The sequence below is a fragment of the Salmo salar genome, chromosome 14, assembly GCF_965601325.2.
Source record: "Salmo salar chromosome 14, fSalSal1, whole genome shotgun sequence".
NCBI lineage: Eukaryota > Metazoa > Chordata > Actinopteri > Salmoniformes > Salmonidae > Salmo > Salmo salar.
In genome coordinates, this window is record NC_138304.1 from 98,032,793 (window position 1) to 98,058,597 (window position 25,805).

General features: G+C 43.8%; 1 protein-coding gene across 1 annotated transcript in view; it reads left to right on the forward strand.

Annotated features, from left to right (window-relative positions):
• LOC106570575 (ataxin-1) overlaps nt 1–25,805 on the forward strand; it is a 169,444-nt gene that overhangs the window by 50,950 nt on the left and 92,689 nt on the right. The window contains exon 2 of the mRNA XM_082961295.1: nt 16,686–17,005. The gene's annotated coding sequence lies outside the window, so the exon portion shown is untranslated. The remainder of the gene's footprint in view (nt 1–16,685; nt 17,006–25,805) is intronic.

Below are 25,805 nucleotides of genomic sequence, written 5' to 3' on the forward strand. Positions count from 1 at the left end.
GGCTAAACTAGCTAGCTGCATTTGCTAGCTAAGTAAGTGAAACTGTAAGTGAAAAAAAAAGACAATCTCTGTCTCTCTCTCTTTCTCTTGCTTCTCCTTCATTTTGGATGAAATGAATTTGTTCATAACTGTTCAACTATTGCCTTTTTCTCTCTTTGAGTCAACTACTCACCACATTTATGCACTGCTGTGCTAGCTAGTTGTAGCTTATGCTTTCAGTACTAGATTCATTCTCTGATCCTTTGATTGGGTGAACAACATGTCATTTCATGCTGCAACAGCTCTGAAAAATTGGAGGACGTCCTCCGGAAGTTGTCATCATTACTGTGTAAGTCTATGGAAGGGGGTGAGAATCATGAGCCTCCTAGGTTTTGTATTGAAGTCAATGTACCCAGAGGAGGACGGAAACTAGCTGTCCTATGGCTACACCGCGGTGCTACCCTACAGATTGCTGTTGAGGCTACTGTATACCTGCATTGCTAAACAGTGTGTTTTAATCAATTATCTGGTGACGTGATTATTTTTAGTATAGTTTTATTTAAAAAGGATAACTTTTTAAATGTTTAAAAACATTTTTTTTTTTTAATGAAATTCACTGAGGAATATGGACCTCGCCCAGCATGTGGGAGCCAGGCCTCAGAGAGGGAGAAGACATTTCATTCTGTGAGAGAAGCTGAAATTCGCAGAGAGAGAGAGAGAGATAGGTGGGGGAGAGGGAGTGAGAGAGAGAGAGAGAGAGAGAGAGAGAGAGAGAGAGAGAGAGAGAGAGAGAGAGAGAGAGAGAGAGAGAGAGAGAGAGAGAGAGAGAGAGAGAGAGAGAGAGAGAGAGAGAGAGAGAGAGAGAGAGAGAGAGAGAGAGATGAGAGAGAGAGAGAGAGAGAGAGAGAGAGAGAGAGAGAGAGAGAGAGAGAGAGAGAGAGAGAGAGAGAGAGAGAGAGAGAGAGAGAGAGAGAGAGAGAGAGAGAGAGAGAGAGAAATTGGCGAGGGCACTAGAACAGTCTGCAGCACCTGGCCTAACCCTACTGTTTGCTGATGATCTGGTGCTTCTGTACCCAACGAAGGAGGGCCTACAGCAGCACCTAGATCTTCTACACATATTCTGTCAGACCTGGGCCCTGACAGACCTGGGCCCTGACACTAAATCTCAGTAAGACACAAATAATGGTGTTCCAAAAAAGTCCAGTTGCCAGGACCACAAATAGAAATTCCATCTAGATACCGTTGCCCTAGAGCACAGACAAAAAAACTATACATACCTCGGCCTAAACATCAGCACCACTGTAACTTCCACAAAGCTGTGAACGATCTGAGAGACAAGGCAAGAAGGGACTTTTATGCCATCAAAAGGAACATAAAATTTGACATACCAATTAGGATCTGGCCAAAAATGCTTCAATCAGTTATAGAACCCCATTGCCGTTTATGGTTTTGAGGTCTGGGGTCCACTCACCAACCAAGAATTCAGAAAATGGGACAAACACAAAAAAGAGCCATTCAATTCTACAACCACCTAAAAGGAAGCAATTTGCAAACCTTCCATAACAAAGCCATCACCTACAGAGAGATGAACCTGGAGAAGAGCCCCCTAAGCAAGCTGGTCCTGGGGCTCTGTTCACAAAACACAAACAGACCCCACAGAGCCCCAGGACAGCAACACAATTAGACCCAACCAAATCATGAGAAAACAAAAGGATAATTAATTACTTGACACATTGGAGAGAATTTACAAAATAACAGAGCAAACTAGAATGCTATTTGGTCCTAAACAGAGAGTACACAGTGGCAGAATACCTGACCACTGTGACTGATCCAAAATTAAGGAACGCTTTGACTATGTACAGACTCAATGAGCATAGCCTTGCTAATGAGAAAGGCCGCCGAAGGCAGACCTGGCTCTCAAGAGAAGACAGGCTATGTGCACACTGCCCACAAAATGAGTTGGAAACTGAGCTGCACTTCCTAACCTCCTGTCAAATATATGACCATATTAGAGAAACATATTTCCCTCATTACACAGACCAACAAAGAATTTGAAAACAAATCTGATTTTGATAAACTCCCATATCTATTGGGTGAAATACCACAGTGTGCCATCACAGCATCAAGATTTGTGACCTGTTGCCACAAGAAAAGGGCAACCAGTGAAGAACAAACAACATTGTAAATAAAACATGCATTTATTTTCCCTTTTGTTTAAGAACTATTTGCACATCTTTACAACACTGTATATATACATATTCTGGAGAGAGAGAGAGGAGTTTGTGTGTGACGTGTAAGATCAGAGGGTGGATGGGAAGCTTGCTATCATTCCTGTCCCTACTGTACTAATTTATTACATAGAAGAATTATGCCAGGTATAGGCTCCTCTGTGAATTATGCCAGGTATAGGCTCCTCTGTGAATTATGCCAGGTATATAGGCTGCTCTGTGAATTATGCCAGGTATATAGGCTGCTCTGTGAATTATGCCAGGTATATAGGCTGCTCTGTGAATTATGCCAGGTATATAGGCTGCTCTGTGAATTATGCCAGGTATATAGGCTGCTCTGTTGAATTATGCCAGGTATATAGGATGCTCTGTGAATTATGCCAGGTATAGGCTGCTCTGTGAATTATGCCAGGTATATAGGCTGCTCTGTGAATTATGCCAGGTATATAGGCTGCTCTGTGAATTATGCCAGGTATATAGGCTGCTTCTGTGAATTATGCCAGGTATAGATTGCTCTGTGAATTATGCCAGGTATTTTATTTTAATTTCACCTTTATTTAACTAGGCAAGTCAGTTATCTTCTATGGGCTAGGTGAGACGTGACCGTCCCACCTGCGGGACACACTATTCAACAGCCAGTGAAATAGCATTTGGCGAAATACAAAACAGCAAAAATCTCATAATTTCATTTTCTCAAACAATCAACTATTTTACACCATTTTAAAGATAAACTTCTCGTTAACCTCTTAGGGCTAGGGGGCAGTATTTACACTGCCGGATAAAAAACGTACCCGATTTAATCTGGTTACTACTCCTACCCAGTAACTAGAATATGCATATACTTATTAGATATGGATAGAAAACACCCTAAAGTTTCTAAAACTGTTTGAATGGTGTCTGTGAGTATAACAGAACTCATATGGCAGGCAAAAACCTGAGAGATTCCTTTACAGGAAAGTGGCCTGTCTGACCATTTATTGGCTTTCTTTGACATCTCTTTCCAAAGCAAAGGATCTCTGCGGTAACATGACACTTCCCACGGCTCCCATAGGCTCTCAGAGCCCGGGAAAAAGCTGAATGTCGTCATTCCAGCCCCAGGCTGAAACACATTATCGCCTTTGTCAAGTGGCCGATCAGGGGACAGTGGGCTTAGGCGCGTGCACTGGTCGCCCCCGTCTTTCTTTTTTTCCCTCTATTTACCGAAACGCAGATTCCCGGTCAGAATATTATCGCTTTTTTACGAGATAAATTGCATAAAAATTGATTTTAAACAGCGGTTGACATGCTTCGAAGTACGGTAATGGAATATTTCGATTTTTTTTGTCACGAAATGCGCCATGCTCGTAACCCTGATTTACCATTTCGGATAGTGTCTAGAACGCACGAACAAAACACCGCTGTTTGGATATAACGATGGATTATTTGGGACCAAAACCAACATTTGTTATTGAAGTAGAAGTCCTGGGGAGTGCATTCTGATGAAGAAGAGCAAAGGTAATAAACTTTTTTGTTATGGTAAATCTGATTTTGGTGAAGGCTAAACTTGCTGGGTGTCTAAATAGCTAGCCCGTGATGGCTGGGCTATGTACTTAGAATATTGCAAAATGTGCTTTCACCAAAAAGCTATTTTAAAATCGGACATATCGAGTGCATAGAGGAGTTCTGTATCTATAATTCTTAAAATAATTGTTATGCTTTTTGTGAACGTTTATCGTGAGTAATTTAGTAAATTGTTAGTAAATTCCCCGGAAGTTTGCGGGGGGTATGCTAGTTCTGAACGTCACATGCTAATGTGAAAAGCTGTTTTTTGATATAAATATGAACTTGATTGAACAAAACATGCATGTATTGTATAACATAATGTCCTAGGGTTGTCATCTGATGAAGATCATCAAAGGTTAGTGCTGCATTTAGCTGTGGTTTGGGTTTATGTGACATTATATGCTAGCTTGAAAAATGGGTGTCTGATTATTTCTGGCTGGGTACTCTGCTGACATAATCTAATGTTTTGCTTTCGTTTTAAAGCCTTTTTGAAATCGGACAGTGTGGTTAGATAAAGGAGAGTCTTGTCTTTAAAATGGTGTAAAATAGTTATATGTTTGAGAAATTGAAGTAATAGCATTTTTTAAGATATTTGAATATCGCGCCACGGGATTAAGACTGGCTGTTGCGTAGGTGGGACGATTTGGTGCCACCTACCCTAGAGAGGTTAATCTAACCACATTGTCCGATTTCAAAAAGGCTTTACGGCGAAAGCATAAAATTAGATTATGTTAGGACATAAACTTCACAAGAAAAACCACACAGCCATTTTCCAAGCAAGAACATGCATCACAAAAACCAAAAATACAGCTAAAATATTCACTAACCTTTGATGATCTTCATCAGATGGCACTCATAGGACTTCATGTTACACAATACATGTATGTTTTGCTCGATAAAGTTCATATTTATATCCAAAAAACCCATTTTATATTGGCGCGTGATGTTCAAAAAATGTATTCCCACCAAATCTGCCGGTGAATGTGCACATCAATTTACAAAAATACTCATCATAAACGTTGATAAAATTTACAACAGTTTTTGAAAGAATTATAGATATACTTCTCCTTAATGCAACCGCTGTGTCAGATTTTAAAATAGCTTTACGGAGAAAGCACATCTTTCAATATTCTGAGTACATAGCTCAACCATCAAAGCAAGCTATACAGATACCCGCCAAGTTCTGGAGTCAACTAAACTCAGAATTAGTATTATAAATATTCTCTTACCTTTGCTGATCTTCGTCAGAATGCACTACCATGACTCCTACTTCCACAAGAAATTTTATTTTTGTTCGAAATACTCCATATTTATGTCCAAATACCTCCGTTTTGTTCGTGCATTCAGATCACTATCCAAAGGCATAACGGGCGAGCGCAGTACCAGAGACGAAAAGTCAAATAGTTCCATTACCGTTCGTAGAAACATGTCAAACGTTGTTTATAATCAATCCTTAGGGTCTTTTTTAACATAAAACGTCGCTAATATTCCAACCGGACAAAAGCGTATTCATTCAAGAAGAAAAAGAAAGAGGGGCGCACTGGCGGGCTCGCGCATCACCAAGCCCTTTGTCCTCAGGCAGTCCACTCATTGACTGAGCTCCTATTTTCTGCCCAGTAACAGGAGAAAGATGAAACACGTTTCTAAAGGCTGTTGACAGCCAATGGAAACCTTAGGAAGTGCAACGTGACCCCACAGACACTGTAGTTTCGATCGGGATTCAAAAGAAGAACTACAATTCTCAGATTTCCCACTTCCTGGTTGGATTTTTCTCAGGTTTTTGCCTGCCATATGAGTTCTGTTATACTCACAGACATCATTCAAACAGTTTTAGAAACTTCAGAGTGTTTTCTATACAAATCTACAAATAACATGCATATTCTAGTTTCTGGGCCAGAGTCGTAACCAGTTTAATTTGGGTACGTTTTTCATCTGGCTGTGAAAATACTGCCCCCTACACCTCAACAGGTTAAAGCTAGTGAAGGAGATATGAGTCTCCAGCTTCAGAGATTTTTGCAGTTTGTTCCAGTCACTGGCTGCAGAGAACTGGAAGGAAAGGCAGCCAAAGCAGGAATTGGCTTTGGGGGTGACCAGTGAGATATACCTGCTGGAGCGCGTGCTACGAGTGGGTGCTGCTATGGTGACCAGTGAGCTGAGATAAGGCAGGGCTTTACCTAGCAGAGACTTGTAGATAACCTGAAGCCAGTGGGTTTGGCGACGACTCTGGGCCCGAGTATTAGGCAGTTTACTCTGGGCACACTTTTTATCTGAAAATGAAAATACTGCCCCTTATACCTTAAAAAGTTGCAAACAAATTCTTATTTTCAATGATGGCTTAACTGCCTTGTTCAGGGGCAGAACAACAGATTTGTACCTTGTCAGCTCAGGGATTTCAACTTGCAACCTTTCAGTTACTTGTCCAATGCTCTAACCACTTGGCTACACTGCAGCCGCAATGGGGGTATGTACAGGTGCAGTAATCTGTGAGCTGCTCTGACAGCTGGTGCTTAAAGCTAGTGAGGGAGATAAGTGTTTACAGTTTTAGAGATTTTTGTAGTTCGTTCCAGTCATTGGCAGCAGAGAACTGGAAGGAGAGGCGGCCGAAGGAGGAATTGGCTTTGGGGGTGACCAGAGAGATATACCTGCTGGAGCGCGTGCTACAGGTGGGTGCTGCTATGGTGACCAGTGAGCTGGGATAAGGGGGAACTTTACCTAGCAGGGTATTGTAGATGACCTGGAGCCAGTGGGTTTGGCGACGAGTATGAAGTGAGGGCCAGCCAACGAGAGCGTACAGGTCACAGTGGTGGGTAGTATATGGGGCTTTGGTGACAAAATGGATGGCACTGTGATAGACTGCATCCAATTTATTGAGTAGGGTATTGGAGGCTATTTTGTAAATGACATCGCCGAAGTCGAGGATCGGTAGGATGGTCAGTTTTACGAGGGTATGTTTGGCAGCAGGAGTGAAAGATGCTTTGTTGCGAAGTAAGAAGCCAATTCTAGATTTAACTTTGGATTGGAGATGTTTGATGTGAGTCTGGAAGGAGAGCTTACAGTCTAACCAGACACCTAGGTATTTGAAGTTGTCCACATATTCTAAGTCAGAACCGTCCTGAGTAGTGATGCTGGACGGGCGGGCAGGTGCAGGCAGCGATTGGTTGAAGAGCATGCATTTAGTTTTACTTGTATTTAAGAGCAGTTGGAGGCCACGGAAGGAGAGTTGTATGGCATTGAAGCTCGTCTGAGGGTAGTTATCACAGTGTCCAAAGAAGGGCCAGAAGTATACAGAATGGTGTCGTCTGCGTAGAGGTGGATCAGAGACTCATTAGCAGCAAGAGCGACATTGATGTATACAGAGTAAAGAGTCAGACCAAGAATTGAACCCTATGGCACCCCCATAGAGACTGCCAGAGGCCCGGACAACAGGCCCTCCGATTTGACACACTGAACTCTATCAGAGAAGTAGTTGGTGAACCAGGTGAGGCAATCATTTGAGAAACCAAGGCTATTGAGTCTGCCGATGAGGATGTGGTGATTGACAGAGTCGAAATCCTTGGCCAGGTCAATGAATATGGCTGCACAGTATTGTTACTTATCGATGGCGGTTAAGATATCGTTTTGGACCTTGAGCGTGGCTGAGGTGCACCCATGACCAGCTCTGAAACCAGATTGCATAGCGGAGAAGGTGCGGTGGGATTCGAAATGATCGGTAATCTGTTTGTTGACTTGGCTTTCGAAAGACTTTAGAAAGGCAGGGTAGGATAGATATAGGTCTGTAGCAGTTTGGGTCAAGAGTGTCACCCCCTTTGAAGAGGGGGATGACCGCAGCTGCTTTCCAATTTTTGGGAATCTCAGACGACATGAAAGAGAGGTTGAACAGGCTAGTAATAGGGGTTGCAAGAATTTCGGCAGATAATTTTAGAAAGAAAGGGTCATGATTGTCTAGCCCGGCTGATTTGTAGGGGTCCAGATTTTTCAGCTCTTTCAGAACATCAGCTGACTGGATTTGGGAGAAGGAGAAATGGGGAAGGCTTGGGCGAGTAGCTGTGGGGGGTGCAGTGCTGTTGACCGGGGTAGGGGTAGCCAGGTGGAAAGCATGGCCAGCCGTAGAAAAAGGCTTATTAAAATTCTCAATTATAGTGGATTTATCGGTGGTGAGTTTCCTATCCTCAGTGCAGTGGGCAACTGTGAGGAGGTGCTCTTATTCTCCAAGGACTTTACAGTGTCCCAGAACTTTTTTGATTTTGTGTTGCAGGAAGTACATTTCTGCTTGAAAAAGCTAGCCTTGGCTTTTCTAACTGCCTGTGTATATTGGTTTCTAACTTCCCTAAAAAGTTGCATATGACGGGGGCTGTTCGATGCTAATGCAGAACGCCACATTATGTTTTTGTGTTGGTTAAGGGCAGTCAGGTCTGGAGAGAACCAAGGGCTATATCTGTTCCTGGTTCTAAATTTCTTGAATGGGGCATGCTAATTTAAGATGGTGAGGAAGGCATTTTAAAAAAAAACAGGCATCCTCTACTGAAGGGATGAGGTCAATATCCTTCCATGATACCCGGGCCAGGTCGATTAGAAAGGCCTGCTCGCTGAAGTGTTTCAGGGAACGTTTGACAGTGATGAGTGGAGGTCGTTTGACCGCTGACCCATTACGGATGCAGGCAATGAGGCAGTGATCGCTGAGATCTTGGTTGAAAACAGCAGAAGTGTATTTAGAGGGCAAGTTGGTTAGGATGATATCTATGAGGGTGCCCGTGTTTACGGCTTTGGGGTGGTACCTGGTAGGTTCATTGATAATTTGTGTGAGATTGAGGGCATCAAGCTTAGATTGTAGGGTGGCTGGGGTGTTAAGCATGTCCCAGTTTAGGGCACCTAGCAGCACAAGCTTTGAAGATAGATGGGGGGCAATCAGTTCACATATGGTGTCCAGAGCACAGCTGGGGGCAGAAGGTGGTCTATAGCAGGCAGCAACGGTGAGAGACTTGTTTTTAGAGAGATGGATTTTTAAAAGTAGAAGTTCAAATTGTTTGGGTACCGACCTGTATAGTAGGACAGAACTCTGCAGGCTATCTCTGCAGTAGATTGCAACACCACCATCTCCCTCGGGCAGATAACGTCGGTAGTCCAGTCATGAAGGCCCGATGGGGCTCCGCATCGACAGTAAAACGGGTCCGGATAGGTGATTGTTGCCCAGGAGTGGCTGATGGAACTCTTCAGCTGGCTAGCTCCGGAATAATTGATGTTAGCTCCGGGACCGACGTTAGCCAATAGTCACTCGGATAGCAGCTAGCTAGCTGCAAGATCCAGGTGCAAATGTCCAGAGCTTGCGGTAGAAATCCGGGGATATGGAGAGAAAATAGGTCCGGTATGCTCTGGTCTGAATCGCGTTGTTCAAAAAAGCTTTTCGAGCTAAGGGATAGCTGATGACCGCCAACCGTGGTTAGCTGAATTCTAACGTTAGCTAGTGAACTGGTTATCTTCTGGCTAACTTCTGGCTAGCTTCTGTTGTGGATTTCAGATTTGAGGTAAATAATCTATATTTTTTTTAATTGATGAGTCGGGTTGCAGGAGAGTGTTTTGAAGTTGAGTTTTTAGAAATAATATATATAAAAAGATATGCGAAGAAAAGACGTAAATATATATGTACACGGGACACGACAAGACGAGGATAAAGAACGTCTGACTGCTATGCCATCTTGGATGGTATAGGCTGCTCTGTGAATTATGCCAGGTATAGGCTGCTCTGTGAACTTGCCAGCTATAGGTTGCTCTGGGAAATATGCCAGGTATAGGTTGCTCTGGGAATTATGCGATGGGTAACGATGCTTCGGTGGGTGTCAGTTGTTGATGTGTGCAAGGGTCCCTGGTTTGAGCCCAGGTTGGGGCGAAGAGAGGGACGGAACCTACACTGTTACACCAGGTCATTTAAGAACACATTCTTATTTACAATGACGGCCTACACCGGACGACACTGGGCAAATTGTGCGCCGCCCTATGGGACTCCCAATCACAGCCAGTTGTGATACAGCCTGGATTCAAACCAGGGTGTCTGTAGTGACGCCTCTAGCACTTAGATGCAGGGCCTTAGACCGCTGCACCACTCAGGAGCCTTCTAGCTACGGTGATCTCACCCATTTACCCACTTCAAAACCACTCCAGTCTACAGTAGCTCATACTGGGAGCAGAAAGCAGAACAACTGGCATAGAAATAGAAGGATATGACAGGTGACAGGAGATAGTATGCTGAATATGCATCTCTATTGAAAATGAGCAATCTTTCACTGATTATCTGTCCAAATAAGGACATCATATCCCTGATTCTTTATATCTGGACATCACTGTCTCAAATCAAATCCAATTTTATTGGTGACATACACATGTTTAGCAAATGTTATTGTGGGTATAGCGAAATGCTTGTTTTTCTAGCTCCGGCAGTGCAGTAATATCGAGGGTTAAGTAACATTACTGTTTACCATGGTGATTAACCACTCATTCCTCCCTACAATGTCCACCCCAGAGGAATGTAGCTGGAAAACCACTATACTAACCCCCCTGTCCCTCCCACTCAACCCCTAAGGAGAGGTCAGGGGTCATCACGCAGGCTGGGCTGTCTGGGAAACTCCCTAAATAACACAGACAATGTTACTGTACTGTACATACAGTACTTAGAGTGTTTGGATAGAAGGAGTAGCAGACCGGCAGTAGTCTTTGTTTGGCCTACTGGAAGTGTTGTGTCTGTTTGTCTGTGGAAAATATACAACTGTTAGTAGGGCTGTTGCGGTGACCATATTACCGCCACACCCGCAGTCAAATTCCACGTCCCGTGTGGCTCAGTTGGTAGAGCATGGTGTTTGCAACGCCAGGGTTGTGGGTTCGATTCCCACGGGGCACCAGTACGGTACATTTTTTTATGAAATGTATGCATTTACTACTGTAAGTCGCTCTGGATAAGAGCGTCTGCTAAATTACTAAAATGTAAACGTGACCGTTGAGTCACGGTAATCTCCTCTTATGCACTCTGGACATGTGTTGGTAAGGACCGTTTGGTCACTAATGTCCTGGTCTTCAGGGCTCTATTGTCCCTCCATCAGGTCCTAATGTCCTGGTCTCAGGGCTCTATTGTCCCTCCATCAGGTCCTAATGGCCTGGTCTTCAGGGCTCTACTGTCCCTCCATCAGGTCCTAATGGCCTGGTCTTCAGGGCTCTACTGTCTCTCCATCAGGTCCTAATGTCCTGGTCTTCAGGGCTCTATTGTCCCTCCATCAGGTCTCAGGGCTCTATTTTCTCTCCATCAGGTCCTAATGGCCTGGTCTTCAGGGCTCTATTGTCCCTCCATCAGGTCCTATTGGCCTGGTCTTCAGGGCTCTACTGTCTCTCCATCAGGTCCTAATGGCCTGGTCTTCAGGGCTCTATTGTCCCTCTAGCCACTCTGACATCAGTACAAATGCCATTGAAAATCACATCGAACACTTATCATGCTTTTAAAACTCACCTCACTGGGATGATCAATTAGAAGAAAGAAGTTCACCAACAGGTTGAAACTGAGTCGAAAACATGGTCATTGGATGTTGTTTCAAAGCCTAACAACAACGAAATGGACAGTGCTTTCTAAGGTGATGATTAATTCAAAACACCCATATGCAAGTTAGAGCTGATGCATACACATAGGCCTATATACAGTATGAGCCCAAGTCCGAAAAACTGAATTAAAATAATGATTGTGTCATTGTACAATATCCGGCCTAATAGCCTAACGCAAATTACGCACAGCAGAAAAACATTTTAAAAAACCCATAGATTTAAGATGTCTTTGGTACACAATTGGTCTAGTGTCAACAAATTCTAGTAATTTTTTACTTCACCTTTATTTAACCAGGTAGGCCAGTTGAGAACAAATTCTCATTTACAACTGCGACCTGGCCAAGATAAAGCAAAGCAGTGCGACAAAAACAACAACACAGAGTTACACATAAACAAATATACAGTCAATAGCACAATAGAAAAATCTATATACAGTGTGTGCAAATGTAGTAAGATTAGGGACTTAAGTCAATAAATAGACCATAGTGACTAAATATTTACAATTTAGCATTAACACTGGAGTGATAGATGTGCAGATGATGATGTGCAAGTAGAGATACTGAGGTTCAAAAGAGCAACAAAAAAAATAACAATATGGGGATGAGGTAGTTGGGTGTGCTATTTACAGATGGGCTGTGTACAGGTGCAGTGATCGGTAAGCTGCTCTGACAGCTGATGCTTAAAGTTAGTGAGGGAGATATGTCTCCAGCTTCAGTGATTTTTGCAATTTGTCTCAGTCATTGGCATCAGAGAACTGGAAGGAAAGGCGGCCAAAGTAGGTGTTGGCTTTGGGGATGACCAGTAAAATATACCTGCTGGAGCGCGTGCTATGGGTGGGTGTTGCTATGGTGACCAGTGAGCTGAGATAAGGCGGGGCTTTACATAGCAAAGACTTATAGATGACCTGGAGCCAGTGGGTTTGGCGACGAATATGTAGCGAGGGCCAGCCAACGAGAGCATACATGTCGCAGTGGTGGGTAGTATATGGGGCTTTGGTGACAAAACAGATGGCACTGTGATCGACTACATCCAATTTGCTGAGTAGAGTGTTGGAGGCTAAATAGGTTGCGAAATAGGTTTCATTTTGGATTTGAGATGCTTAATGTGAGTCTGGAAGGAGAGTTTACAGTCTAACCAAACACCTAGGTATTTGTAGTTGTCCACATATTCTAAGTCAGAACCGTCCAGAGTAGTGATGCTAGTAGGGCGGGCGGGTGCGGGCAGCGATCGGTTGAAGAGCATGCATTTAATTTTACTAGCATTTAAGAGCAGTTGGAGGCCACGGAAGGAGTGTTGTATGGCATTGAAGCTCGTTTGCAGGTTTGTTAACACAGTGTCCAAAGAAGGGCCAGAAGTATATAGAATGGTGTCATCTGCGTAGAGGTGGATCAGAGAATCACCAGCAGCAAGAGCGACATCGTCGATATATACAGAGAAGAGAGTTGGCCCGAGAATTGAACCCTGTGGCACCCCCATAGAGACTGCCAGTGGTCCGGACAACTGCCCCTCCGATTTGACAAACTGAACTCTATCTGAGAAGTAGTTGGTGAACCAGGCGATGCAATCATTTGAGAAAGCAAGGCTATTGAGTCTGCCTATAAGAATGCAGTGATTGACTGAGTCGAAAGCCTTTGCCAGGCCGATGAAGATGGCTGCACAGTACTGTCTCTTATCGATGGTGGTTATGATATCGTTTAGGACCTTGAGCATGGCTGAGGTGCACCCATGACCAGCTGCCAGTGCCCATGTTTATGGATTTAGAGTTGTACCTGGTAGGTTCCTTTATAATTTGTGTGAGATTGAAGGCATCTAGCTTCGATTGTAAGATGGCCGGGGTGTTAAGCATATCCCAGTTTAGGTCACCTAACAGTACGAACTCTGAAGATAGATGGGGGCAATCAATTCACGTATGGTGTCCAGGGCACAGCTGGGGGCTGAGGGGGGTCTATAACAAGCGGCAACAGTGAGAGACTTATCTCTGGAAAGGTGGATTTTTAAAAGTAGAAGCTCAAACTGTTTGGGCACAGACTTGGATAGTATGACAGAACTTTGCAGGCTATCTCTGCTGTAGATTGCAACTCCGCCCCCTTTGGGAGTTCTATCTTGACGGAAAATGTTGTAGTTGGGGATGGAAATTTCAGAATTTTTGGTGGCCTTCCTAAGCCAGGATTCAGACACGGCTAGGACATCAGGGTTGGCGGAGTTTGCTAAAGCAGTGAATTAAACAAACTTAGGGAGGAGGTATCTGATGTTAACATGCATGAAACCAAGGCTTTTACGGTGACAGAAGTCAACAAATGAGAGTGCCTGGCAAATAGGTGTAGTACTGGGGGCTACAGGGCCTGGGTTAACCTCTACATCACCAGAGGAACAGAGGAGTAGGATGAGGGTACGGTTAAAGGCTATAAGAACTGGTCGTCTAGTGCGTTTTGAACAGAGAAGAAAAGGAGCAGATTTCTTGGAATGGTAGAATAGATTCAAGGCATAATGTACAGACAAGTGTAGGGTAGGATGTGAGTACAGTGGAGGTAAACCTAGGCATTGAGTGACAATGAGAGACGTTGCATCTCTGGAGGCACCAGTTAAGCCAGGTGAGGTCTCCGCATGTGTGGGGGGTGGGACAAAAGAGCTATCCAAGGTATGTTGAGTGGGACTGGGGGCTCTACAGTGAAATAAAACAATAAGAACTAACCGATAAAGCAGTAGACAAGGCATATTGACATTAGAGAGAGGCATAAAGCAATCACAGGTGTTGATCGAGAGAGCTAAGACAACAACGGGTAAATTGTGATGAATGGGCTGAGAGGGTCAGTTAGGTACACACAGGACCTGAGTTCGAGGCTGGAGCTGACAGATAAACAAATTGAGGTACCGTGTTAGTGAACAGTCCAGCAGGCATCAGCTGTGTAGCCGAGTGATCATAGGTAGTCGCTACTTCGCTAGGCGAGCGGGAGACACGGCGTTCAGAAAGCTAGCGGGCCGGGGCTAGCAAATGGGTCTTCGGCTACATCGCAACAGAAAAGCCTGTTGAAACCACATCGGATGATTACGTCAGCAGACCAGTTGTGATGGATCAGCGGAGCTCCGTGACGATAATAAAGGGTCCAGGCCAATTGGCAAAAGAGGTTTTGTAGCCCAAGAATTAGCTGGTATACTTCGGCGGCTAGCCGGGAGATGGGCCTAGCTCGAGGCTAGCTCAAGGCTAACTGGTGGTTGATTCGGGACAGAGGCGTTAGCCAGCAATAGCCACTCGGTTGCAGCTAGCTAGCTGTGATGATCTGGTGTAATGGTCCAGAGCTTGCGGCAGGAATCCGGTGATGTAGAGAAAAGCAGTCCAATATGCTCTGGGTTGATATCGGCTGTGCAGACTGGCAGGTATTGTCCGAGCTAAAGCTGGCTGGTGTCCGAGGTAACGGTGAAGACCGCTAGCAGTGGCAAATAATGACTAGTAGCTAGTAGCTAGTTAGCTGGCTAGCTTTTGATGGAGGTTCCAGTTATAAGGTATAAAAATAGCAGATCCGTACCACATTGGGTGAGGCAGGTTGCAGGAAAGAATATTTAGTTCGTAGATGGAAAGTGTGATTAAAATACATACGAAAAAACAAACAAAAACCAGACTATTTACATGGGACAAAACAAACACACGTCTGACTGCTACGCCATCTTGGATCTTTTTTTTTAATTGCCTTTGAGTGTGGACTCTATTATTATACATACTGGATGGACTGGTTACTTAATGCCACACTCCAAACTCTCTATCCATGAGTCTGGGAGAGAATATTGCCCTAGGTGAGGCTGTTGGTTCATTGATTGTGCTGGGCGGCTTACAAAGTTATTAGCCTACAATTATAGTGGATTTGAATTTGATTTTGAATAGCTTATTAATAGGGTAATTTTTTACATTTCCCATATGAATAAGCTGACATTACCCTTAGATACGAAATATCTCACCACTGTGCGTTTCCATCTCCTCCTCTCTGTCTTTTATTCCTTTCTCGAGCGCGCAGAGAGAGGGGCTGTCAACAGTTTCATTAAATATGTTTAGTTGTGAAAACATGTTACAGTTTTTTCTTGACCTTTACTGCAGTGGTCTACATCAGGGTCACACAGAGTGTTTCTTGGTAGTATTTAACAAATCTACTTTAAAACAAAAGTATACACCTCACACACATGGTTATGGGCTTAAAGAAAGAAGACACCTGTACCATGTCAGATATAGAGTTGAAATGTATAAAAAAAAAATAGTTTGCCTCCCAATTTTACCCTTCATATACATCACAAAAAGACTGAACTATAACAAAACTGTTTGATATAGAAACACTGGATTTTCTGCTGAAAAAAATAAATGTTAATTCCTTATGAAAAATATGAATAACATTTGACCCATGAAACCACTAGAGGATGCTTTGGTCATTTGACTGCAGGAAAGGGCTACGCCCTTGGTAGCTGCAGGAACAGGGTTGGAGAGTTAATGGCATCCAGACTTTGGCGGAATATGACCTGTCACACAGCGTGACGCTGCATGCTCCTTAAACAGTGGTTGATGCGTGGAGGGAAAAAAGCCCAGACATTTCTCTATGTAATCTAGTGTGACAGCAGAGTGTTGATGGTTGCCATTACAAAGAGGAGAATCCCAGCTGCTACTATATTTACTTTTCAGCTGTTAATATTAATCACAGCTCTGCTATAAAACTGCAGTAGCCTACCCGGCATGATTGAAAAAGGAACTGTGGGATTGCGCCTATTCAAGTGCATAAGGATGCTTTCGTTGTAAAGCCTTTTTGAAATCGGACAGTGTGGTTAGATTAACGAGAGTCTTGTCTTTAAATGGCTGTAAAATAGTCATATGTTTGAGAAATTGAAGTAATAGGATTTTTAAGGTTTTGAAAATCGCGCCACAGGCTGGCAGTGGCTGTTACGTAGGTGGGACGAATTCGTCCCGCCTAGCCTAGAGAGGTTAAATAGCTGTAAAATAGTCATATGTTTGAGAAATTGAAGTAATAGGATTTTTAAGGTTTTGAAAATCGCGCCACAGGCTTCAAGTGGCTGTTACGTAGGTGGGACGAATTTGTCCCGCCTAGCCCATAGAGGTTATCAGCTGAGCCACACGGCTGTTGCATGCTGGTTTCCAAACGGTACTATAATTACAAACACACACTTTCCCTTCCTTATTCCTAAGGAACAAGATAGCTTAGCGGTTAAGAGCGTTGGAATCCCCGAGTCGACTAGGTGAACAATCTGTCTGTGCCCTTAAGCAAGGCTCTTAACCCTAATTGCTCCAGTGAGTCGCTCTGGATAAGAGCGTCTGCTAAATGACTCAAATGTAAATGTAACATGACTTCTCTCTCCTCTCTGCAGGGAATCAGGGTGGAAGCACCTGGAGCGAGGCAGACAGAGTGGGAATCTGAGAGCAAGGCTGCAGTACTGACTGGTCCACTGTGTTCAACTGAACAACAGTACTGACTGGTCCACTGTGTTCAACTGAATCACTTCCTGGTTTCTCACACCTGGACCACCGGACCAGGACCAGGCCAGGACCACAGTACTGACTGGTCCACTGTGTTCAACTGAACCACAGTACTGACTGGTCCCCTGTCTTCAACTGAACCTCTTTCTGGTTTCTCCCAACTGGACCACCGGACCAGGCCAGGCCAGGACCAACCGCCTTCTACACTCAGGTAAGACTGGTTCTGTTGTAGTTTGTAGTCTCTGTCTCCTATATGGGCATGTATGCTGTCCAAACAAGAATGAATGAATTTCTATATTTGTTTTTACATTTCCTCTTCTGCTACTATATGTGCTTGTATAGACAGAGCTGCTGTCTTCTTCTACTAGTTTCATCTGAAGAATAGGTACTGTATGTAGGATGAGGTAGGTCGTGTTGTGTACACAAAATGCAGTTCATAGCAGTTCATTGCCTTACCAACCCAGAATGCTTCAGGTGTTAATGATACTGAGCTACTATGTTGTCAGTTTCCTGAGGTCATCAGGGTTATCCAATCAGAGGACAGATCTGGCTGTCCAGAGCTATCTAGTCCAATTAGGAGAGGACAAGGGTGCAGGGGAGAGAACAGGAAATAAGGTTCTACATTGAAACCCAGCCCAGCACAGACCACATACTAAAGCGCTATGTTGTAAACAGAACTTCATAGCTTAGCTTATGTCCCAAATGGCACCCTATTCCCTATATAGTGCACTAATTTTGACCAAAAACCTATAGGTTGTGGTCAAAAGTAGTCCACTACATAGGGAATAGGGTGCCATCTGGATCGTAGGCTTAGTTTCCACAGTGTTTACAACCCTGGTGTTCTGTGACAGAAGTTCCACTACCGAGCGGCTGTGTTTGTGTGTGTGTGTGTGTGATTGGCCAGTGTACTAACCTAAGGTCAGGCTCCTCCCACAGAGGTGTGAAAATGTACACTGTCTATTTTTCCCCGTCCCTCGTCTGTCCCTCCCTCTCGCCATCATGCTGTTTCTCCACCCATTCCACTGATTGCTGCTGACTCACAGACGTCTGAGCCCTTCAGACCCTGATCCAAACCCAGACCCTAACCCAGAACCTAACCCTGAATCTAACCCTGACCCGAACCCTGACCCGAACCCAGACCCTTCCTTCTCTTCTTGTACCCCCTGTCTTTCTCTCTCTCTCCCTCTTTCTCTCTCTCTCTCTTTCTCTCTCTCCCTCTTTCTCTCTCTCTCTCTTTCTCTCGCTCCCTCTTCTCTCTCTCTCTTTCTCTCGCTCCCTCTTCTCTCTCTCTCTTTCTCTCGCTCCCTCTTCTCTCTCTCTCTTTCTCTCGCTCCCTCTTCTCTCTCTCTCTTTCTCTCGCTCCCTCTTCTCTCTCTCTCTTTCTCTCGCTCCCTCTTCTCTCTCTCTCTTTCTCTCGCTCCCTCTTCTTGAGTCTCTCACCCTCTTGTTTCCCTTCATCTCTCGCTTTCTTTCCATTCCTTTTTATCCTTCTTTATCTCTCTCTTCCCAGATGTGTGATGAGTTAGCATTGGCCTTCCAACTAAGAGTGATTCATTAGTTCTTCTTGGGGAAATGTCAGATGAAATCCAGGGGCTTATTGAGAACAACTAGAATAAAATCCCCACATCAAATTTCACTTCCCTCTCGTGTGTGTGTGTGTGTGTGTGTGTGTGTGTGTGTGTGTGTGTGTGTGTGCGTGTGTATGCGTGTGCGTGTGCGCGGTGCGTGCGTGCGTGCGTGCGTGCGTGCAAGTACTCTTCTGTCTAGCTCCTAGTCCAGTAAGACGTTGTGACTAATTTGGTGACCATGGGCCCAGCCCTCCTGCTGTGGAGCTCCTATTTCTATGTTCTACTCCAATCAGTCCCACACCCTGTACCACTGTACCCCTGCACCACTGTACCACAGTACCCCTACACCCTGCACCACTGTACCCCTACACCACTGTACCACTGTACCCCTACCCCACTGCACCACTGTACCCCTACACCCTGCGCCACTGTACCACTGTACCCCTACACCCTGCACCACTGTACCCCTACACCCTGCGCCACTGTACCCCTACACCACTGTACCACTGTACCCCTGTACCCCTGCACCACTGCACCACTGTACCCCTACACCACAGTACCACTGCACCGCTGCACCCCTGTACCACTGCATCCCTGTACCACTGCACCCCTGTACCACTGCATCCCTGTACCCTGCACCACTGCGCCCCTGCACCCCTGTACCACTGCACCACTGTACCACTGCACCCCTGCACCACTGCACCCCTGTACCACTGCATCCCTTTACCACTGCATCCCTGTGCCACTGCACCACTGCACCCCTGTACCACTACATCCCTGTACCACTGCACCACTGCACCCCTGCACCACTGCGCCCCTGCACCACTGCGCCCCTGCACCACTGCACCCCTGTACCACTGCACCCCTGCACCACTGCACCACTGCACCCCTGTACCACTGCATCCCTGTGCCACTGCACCACTGTACTACTGTACCACTGTTTGAGAGTCACTTGGATTCTGGCTACTTGGATTCTGGCTACATATATACATATATATACATTTATATACATATATCTATATATCTAGAAGTCTGATACTCAGATCCACCTAGTATGGGAGTAGGTGTTCTGTGTTTGTGCATGAGTGGAAATGTGTCTGTGTTGAGGGGGACGTGTGTGTGTGTGTGTGTTTGTGTGTGTGTGTGTGTGTGCAGGTAGTCTGTATGTCAATGGGTTTAAAGCAGCTGTACTGTAGCTGTCTTGTTATACAACTGTAGTGGATGACTCCATTATACAACTGTAGTGGATGACTACATTATACAACTGTAGTGGATGACTCCATTATACAACTGTAGTGGATGACTCCATTATACAACTGTAGTGGATGACTCCATTATACAACTGTAGTGGATGACTCCATTATACAACTGTAGTGGATGACTCCGTTATACAACTGTAGTGGATGACTACATTATACAACTGTAGTGGATGACTCCATTATACAACTGTAGTGGATGACTCTATTATACAACTGTAGTGGATGATTCCACTATACAACTGTAGTGGATGACTCCATTATACAACTGTAGTGGATGACTCCATTATACAAATGTAGTGGATGACTGACTACATTATTCAACTGTAGTGGATGACTGAATACATTATTCAACTGTAGTGGATGACTGACTACATTATACAACTGTAGTGGATGACTGACTACATTATTCAACTGTAGTGGATGACTGACTACATTATTCAACTGTAGTGGATGACTGACTACATTATACAACTGTAGTGGATGACTGACTACATTATTCAAATGTAGTGGATGACTCCATTATACAACTGTAGTGGATGACTGACTACATTATACAACTGTAATGGATGACTGACTACATTATTCAAATGTAGTGGATGACTGACTACATGATTCAACTGCAGTGGATGACTGACTACATTATTCAACTGTAGTGGATGACTGACTACATTATTCAACTGTAGTGGATGACTGACTACATTATTCAAATGTAGTGGATGACTCCATTATACAACTGTAGTGGATGACTGACTACATTATACAACTGTAGTGGATGACTGACTACATGATTCAACTGTAGTGGATGACTGACTACATTATTCAACTGTAGTGGATGACTGACTACATTATACAACTGTAATGGATGACTGACTACATTATTCAACTGTAGTGGATGACTGACTACATTACACAACTGTAGTGGATGACTGACTACATTACACAACTGTAGTGGATGACTGACTACATTACTCAACTGTAGTGGATGACTGACTACATTATTCAACTGTAGTGGATGACTGACTACATTATTCAAATGTAGTGGATGACTCCATTATACAACTGTAGTGGATGACTACATTATACAACTGTAGTGGATGACTGACGACATTACACAACTGTAGTGGATGACTGACTCCACTATACAACTGTAGTTTGTGACTCCATTATACAGCTGTTCATACTACTAACAGGAAACTCAGCTAGTTACTGCAGCTGGTCATTGATATATATGTTGAAGAGGGTGGGGCTTAAGCTGCATCCCTGTCTCACCCCACGGCCCTGTGGAAAGAAATGTGTGTTTTTTGCCAATTTTAACTGCAGAGTTGTTGTTTGTGTACATGGATTTTATAACGTTGTATGTTTTTCCCCCAACACCACTTTCCATTAATTTGTATAGCAGAACCTCATGCCAAATTGAGTCGAAGGCTTTTTTGAAATCAACAAAGCATGAGAAGACTTTGCCTTTGTTTTGATTTGTTTGTTTGTCAATTAGGGTGTGCAGGGTGAATATGTGGTCTGTCATATGATAATTTGGTAAAAAGCCAATTTGACATTGCTCAGGACATCGTTTTCACTGAGGAAATGTGCGAGTCTGCTGTTAATGATAATGCAGTGGATTTTCCCAAGGTTGCTGTTGACACATATCCCATGGTAGTTATTACTTTTGTGGATTGGGGTGATCAGTCTTTGGTTCCAAATATTGGGGAAGATGCCAGTGCTAAGGATGATGTGAAAGAGTTTAAGTATAGCCAATTGGAATTTGTTGTCTGTATATTTTAGCATTTCATTGAGGATGCCATCAACACCACAGGCCTTTTTGGGTTGGAGGGTTTGTATTTTGTCCTGTAGTTCATTCAAGGTATTTGGATAATCCAGTGGGTTCTGGTAGTCTTTAATATTTGATTCTAAGATTTGTATTTGATCATGTATATGTTTTTGCTGTTTGTTCTTTGTTATAGAGCCAAAAAGATTTGAGAAGTGGTTTATCCATACATCTCCATTTTGGATAGATAATTCTATCATGTTGTTTGTTTAGTGTTTTTCAATTTTCCCAGAAGTGGTTAGAGTCTATGGATTCTTCAATTACATTGAGCTGATTTCTGACGTGCTGTTCCTTCTTTTTCCATGGTGTATTTCTGTATTGTTTTAGTGATTCACCATAGTGAAGGCATAGACTCAGGTTTTCTGGGTCTCTGTGTTTTTGGTTGGACAGGTTTCTCAAATTCTTTCTTAGGTTTTTGTATTCTTCATCAAACCATTTGTCATTTTTGTTCATTTGCTTTGGTTATCTGTTTTAAATTTTTTGATTTGATAGGGAAGCTGAGAGGTCAAATATACTGTTTATATTTTCTACTGCCAAGTTTACACCTTCACTATTACAGTGGAACGTTTTGTCCAGGAAGTTGTCTAAAAGGGATTGAATTGTTTTTTGGTAGGTTTCCACACTACATTCCTTCCATCTATAGCATGTCTTAATATTACTCAGTTCCTTTGGCTTTGATGCCTCATGATTAAGTATTGCTCTGTTCAAGTAGACTGTGATTTTGCTGTGGTCTGATAGGGGTGTCAGTGGGCTGACTGTGAACGCTCTGAGAGACTGGGTAGATGTCAGTGATAAAGTAGTCTACAGTACTACTGCCAGGAGATGAGCTATAGATGTACCTACAGTAGGAGTCCCCTCGAAGCCTACCACTGACTATGTACATACCCAGCGTGCGACAGAGCTGCAGGAGTTGTGACCCGTTTATGTTGGTTATGTTGTCATAGTTGTGTCTAGGAGGGCATATTTGGGAGGGAATGCTGTCACCTCCAGGCAGGTGTTTGTCCCCCTGTGTGCTGAGGGTGTCAGGTTCTTGTCCGGTTCTGGTATTTAGGTCACCACAGATTAGTACATGGAAATGATTGATTTCCCCTCTCCAGGATGGAGAAGCTGTCTTCATTAAAGTATGGGGATACTAGTAGGGGGATATAGGTAGCACACATCAGGACATTTTTCTCTGTTAAAAAAAATGTTCTTTTGAATTTCTAGCCAAATGTAAAATGTTCCTGCTTTGATTACCGTAATTTCCGGACTATTGAGTGCACCTGAATATAAGCCGCACCGAATGTAAAAAATATATTATTTTGAACATAAATAAGCCGCACATGTCTATAAGCCGCAGGTGCCTACCCGTACATTGAAACAAATTAACTTTACACAGGCTTTAACGAAACACGGCTTGTAACAAAAATAAATAGGCTTTAACGAAACACGGCTTGTAACAAAAATAAATAGGCTTTAACGAAACACGGCTTGTAACAAAAAATAAAAAATTAGCAGTAAACAGTAGCCTACCAAGAAAGTCATTGGTCACTATCTTCCTCCTCCTGTGCACTGAAACCACTGAAGTCATCTCCTTTCAAAAAAATGAAAGCGGGAAAAATCCATATATTAGCAGCGTCATTGTTTAAGCCGCGAGGTTCAAAGCGTGGGAAAAAAGTTGCGGCTTATAGTCTGGAAATTACGGTAATTTAATAGAGTGAGTAAGGTTTGCTCTATACCAAATTATCATACCCCCTGAGTCTCTTCCCTGTTTCACACCTGGTAGTTTGGTGGATGGGACTACCAGCTCTCTGTAACCTAGAGGGCAACCAGTGGGTCCGTCTCCTCAATACCAGGTTTCTTGTAGGATGACAATGTCTGTATTTCCGATTTATTGGTGAAGTCCAGGTTCCTGCTCTTTAGGCCAAAGGCAGATGACCTCAGGCCTTGGATATTCCAGGGTGAGATATTGAAGGCTTTGTGTTCCATAAAGTGTCCAATGTTGTTGGTCTTGTGGTTTGGCCTTGGACCAGTAAGTGTGAGCAGAGCCTGCTGAGCATTTGGGCTAGTGTAAGAGTGGGGGTTGGGCCTGTTTGCCCGCTCACGTCCTGGGTGTATGTGTGACTTCCATGTTAAGGCCCTCTTTGTGGGAGTGGGGGGCACGGGGTGGGCTGGAGGGGCTGGTGGTTATGTGGTCTGGATGTAGGTCCTCTCTGCGTGGGTCCTCTATATGTTGGTCCGGAGGTCTGGGAGAGTCGCGGTGCGTGCGTGCGTGCATGTGAAAGGAAAGCCTCGCTCAGTAACAGAAGTACAGCTCAAGTCCTCCCCACTGACCTAAAACTATCCCTTAGACCTTTCATACAACAGCATACTGAATGGTCCTCTATGGATGTGTTTCTGTAGGTGATCACTACACTGTCCTGTAATGTCTCTGGATCAGGTTGATCTGTACACATGGAAAGTTTCAAGAGCAATTTTTGTACAGCATCCACTAAGCTTTCCCATGGAAACCAATCAGTTTGTTTCTGGTACACTGTGTACCATGCAGACACACACACACACACACACACACACACACACACACACACACACACACACACACACACACACACACACACACACACACACACACACACACACACACACACACACACACACACACACACATGCACAAATAAACATAATTGGGCTTTGTATGTTCTCTATAATGTCTGTCTGGTACTGACTATATAACTATATAATGTCTGGCTGGTACTGGCTATATAACTCTGTATTGCTCTCCAGCGATTTATTCAAGACTAACAAACAGACAACAACAACAAAAATCTGTTCAACTTGAGAACAGGCTGGTCACAAGAAAGAGCCGTTGATTTTGAACTTTTGAAAATGTCCTGAGGATGTCAATATATGCCTTCCTCAGAGCAGAAAATACTAATTTGGCCCAGCACTGGGTTTAAACTCACAAGACTCAGAGCTCACCCCCCAAAAAATACTAATATGGCCCAGCACCGGGTTCAAACTCACAAGACTCAGAGCTCACCCCCAAAAAATACAAATATGGCCCAGCACCGGGTTCAAACTCACAAGACTCAGAGCCCCCCCAAAAATACTAATATGGCCCAGCACTGGGTTCAAACTCACAAGACTCAGAGCTCACCCCCCCCCCCCCCCCCAAAAAAAAAATACTAATATGGCCCAGCACTGGGTTCAAACTCACAAAACTGAGCTCACCCCCCCCAAAATACTAATATGGCCCAGCACTGGGTTCAAACTCTAACCATGTGGAATTAACCCTCTAACCACGCAGAATGAATGGGTCAAAAATCGACGTTCATCCAATTACATCAAATTCCGAAGTGAAACTATGAGTTCAGGTTGCTTGAGACAGCGTAAGTTGATCTCCTGAAACTTTAGACAGAACCCTTGGCCGTCATATACACAGCAGTATTGAACCCATGCTTTTAGCTTGGGCTGTTGCTAATGGTTCGGAACACATACATATAGATGTACAACATATAGACATTAACATACAGTATAGACGTAAAACAAATAGCGTCATTCCCAAGAAGACTCAAGGATGTAATCGCTGCCAAGGTGCTTCAACAAAGTTCTGAGTAAAGGGTCTGAATATTTATTTTTTATACATTTTCAAACATTTCTATAAACAGTTTTTGCTTGTCATTATGGGGTATTGTGATGTCATTATGGGGTATTGTGATGTCATTATGAGGTATTGTGATGTCATTATGAGGTATTGTGTGTAGACTGACGAGGGACAAAAAATATTTAATCCATTTTAAAATTTGTATTTATTTATTTATTTATTTCACCTTTATTTAACCAGGTAGGCAAGTTGAGAACAAGTTCTCATTTACAACTACGACCTCAAGATAAAGCAAAGCAGTTCGACACATATAACAACACAGAGCTACACATGGAGTAAAACAAACATACAGTCAATAATACAGTAGAAAAATAAGTCTATATACAATATGAATGTTGAAGAGCATGCATTTAGTTTTACTTGTATTTAAGAGCAGTTGTAGGCCACGGAAGGAGAGTTGTATGGCATTGAAGCTCGTCTGGAGGGTTGTTAACACAGTGTCCAAAGATGGGCCAGAAGTATACAGAATGGTGTCGTCTGTGTAGAGGTGGATCATAGACTCACCAGCAGCAAGAGCGACATCATTGATATATACAGAGAAGAGAGTCGGCCCAAGAATTGAACCCTGTGGTACCCCCATAGAGAATGCCAGAGGCCCGGACAACAGGCCCTCCGATTTGACACACTGAACTCTATCTGAGAAGTAGTTGGTGAACCAGGTGAGGCAATCATTTGAGAAACCAAGGCTGTTGAGTCTGCCGATGAGGATGTGGTGATTG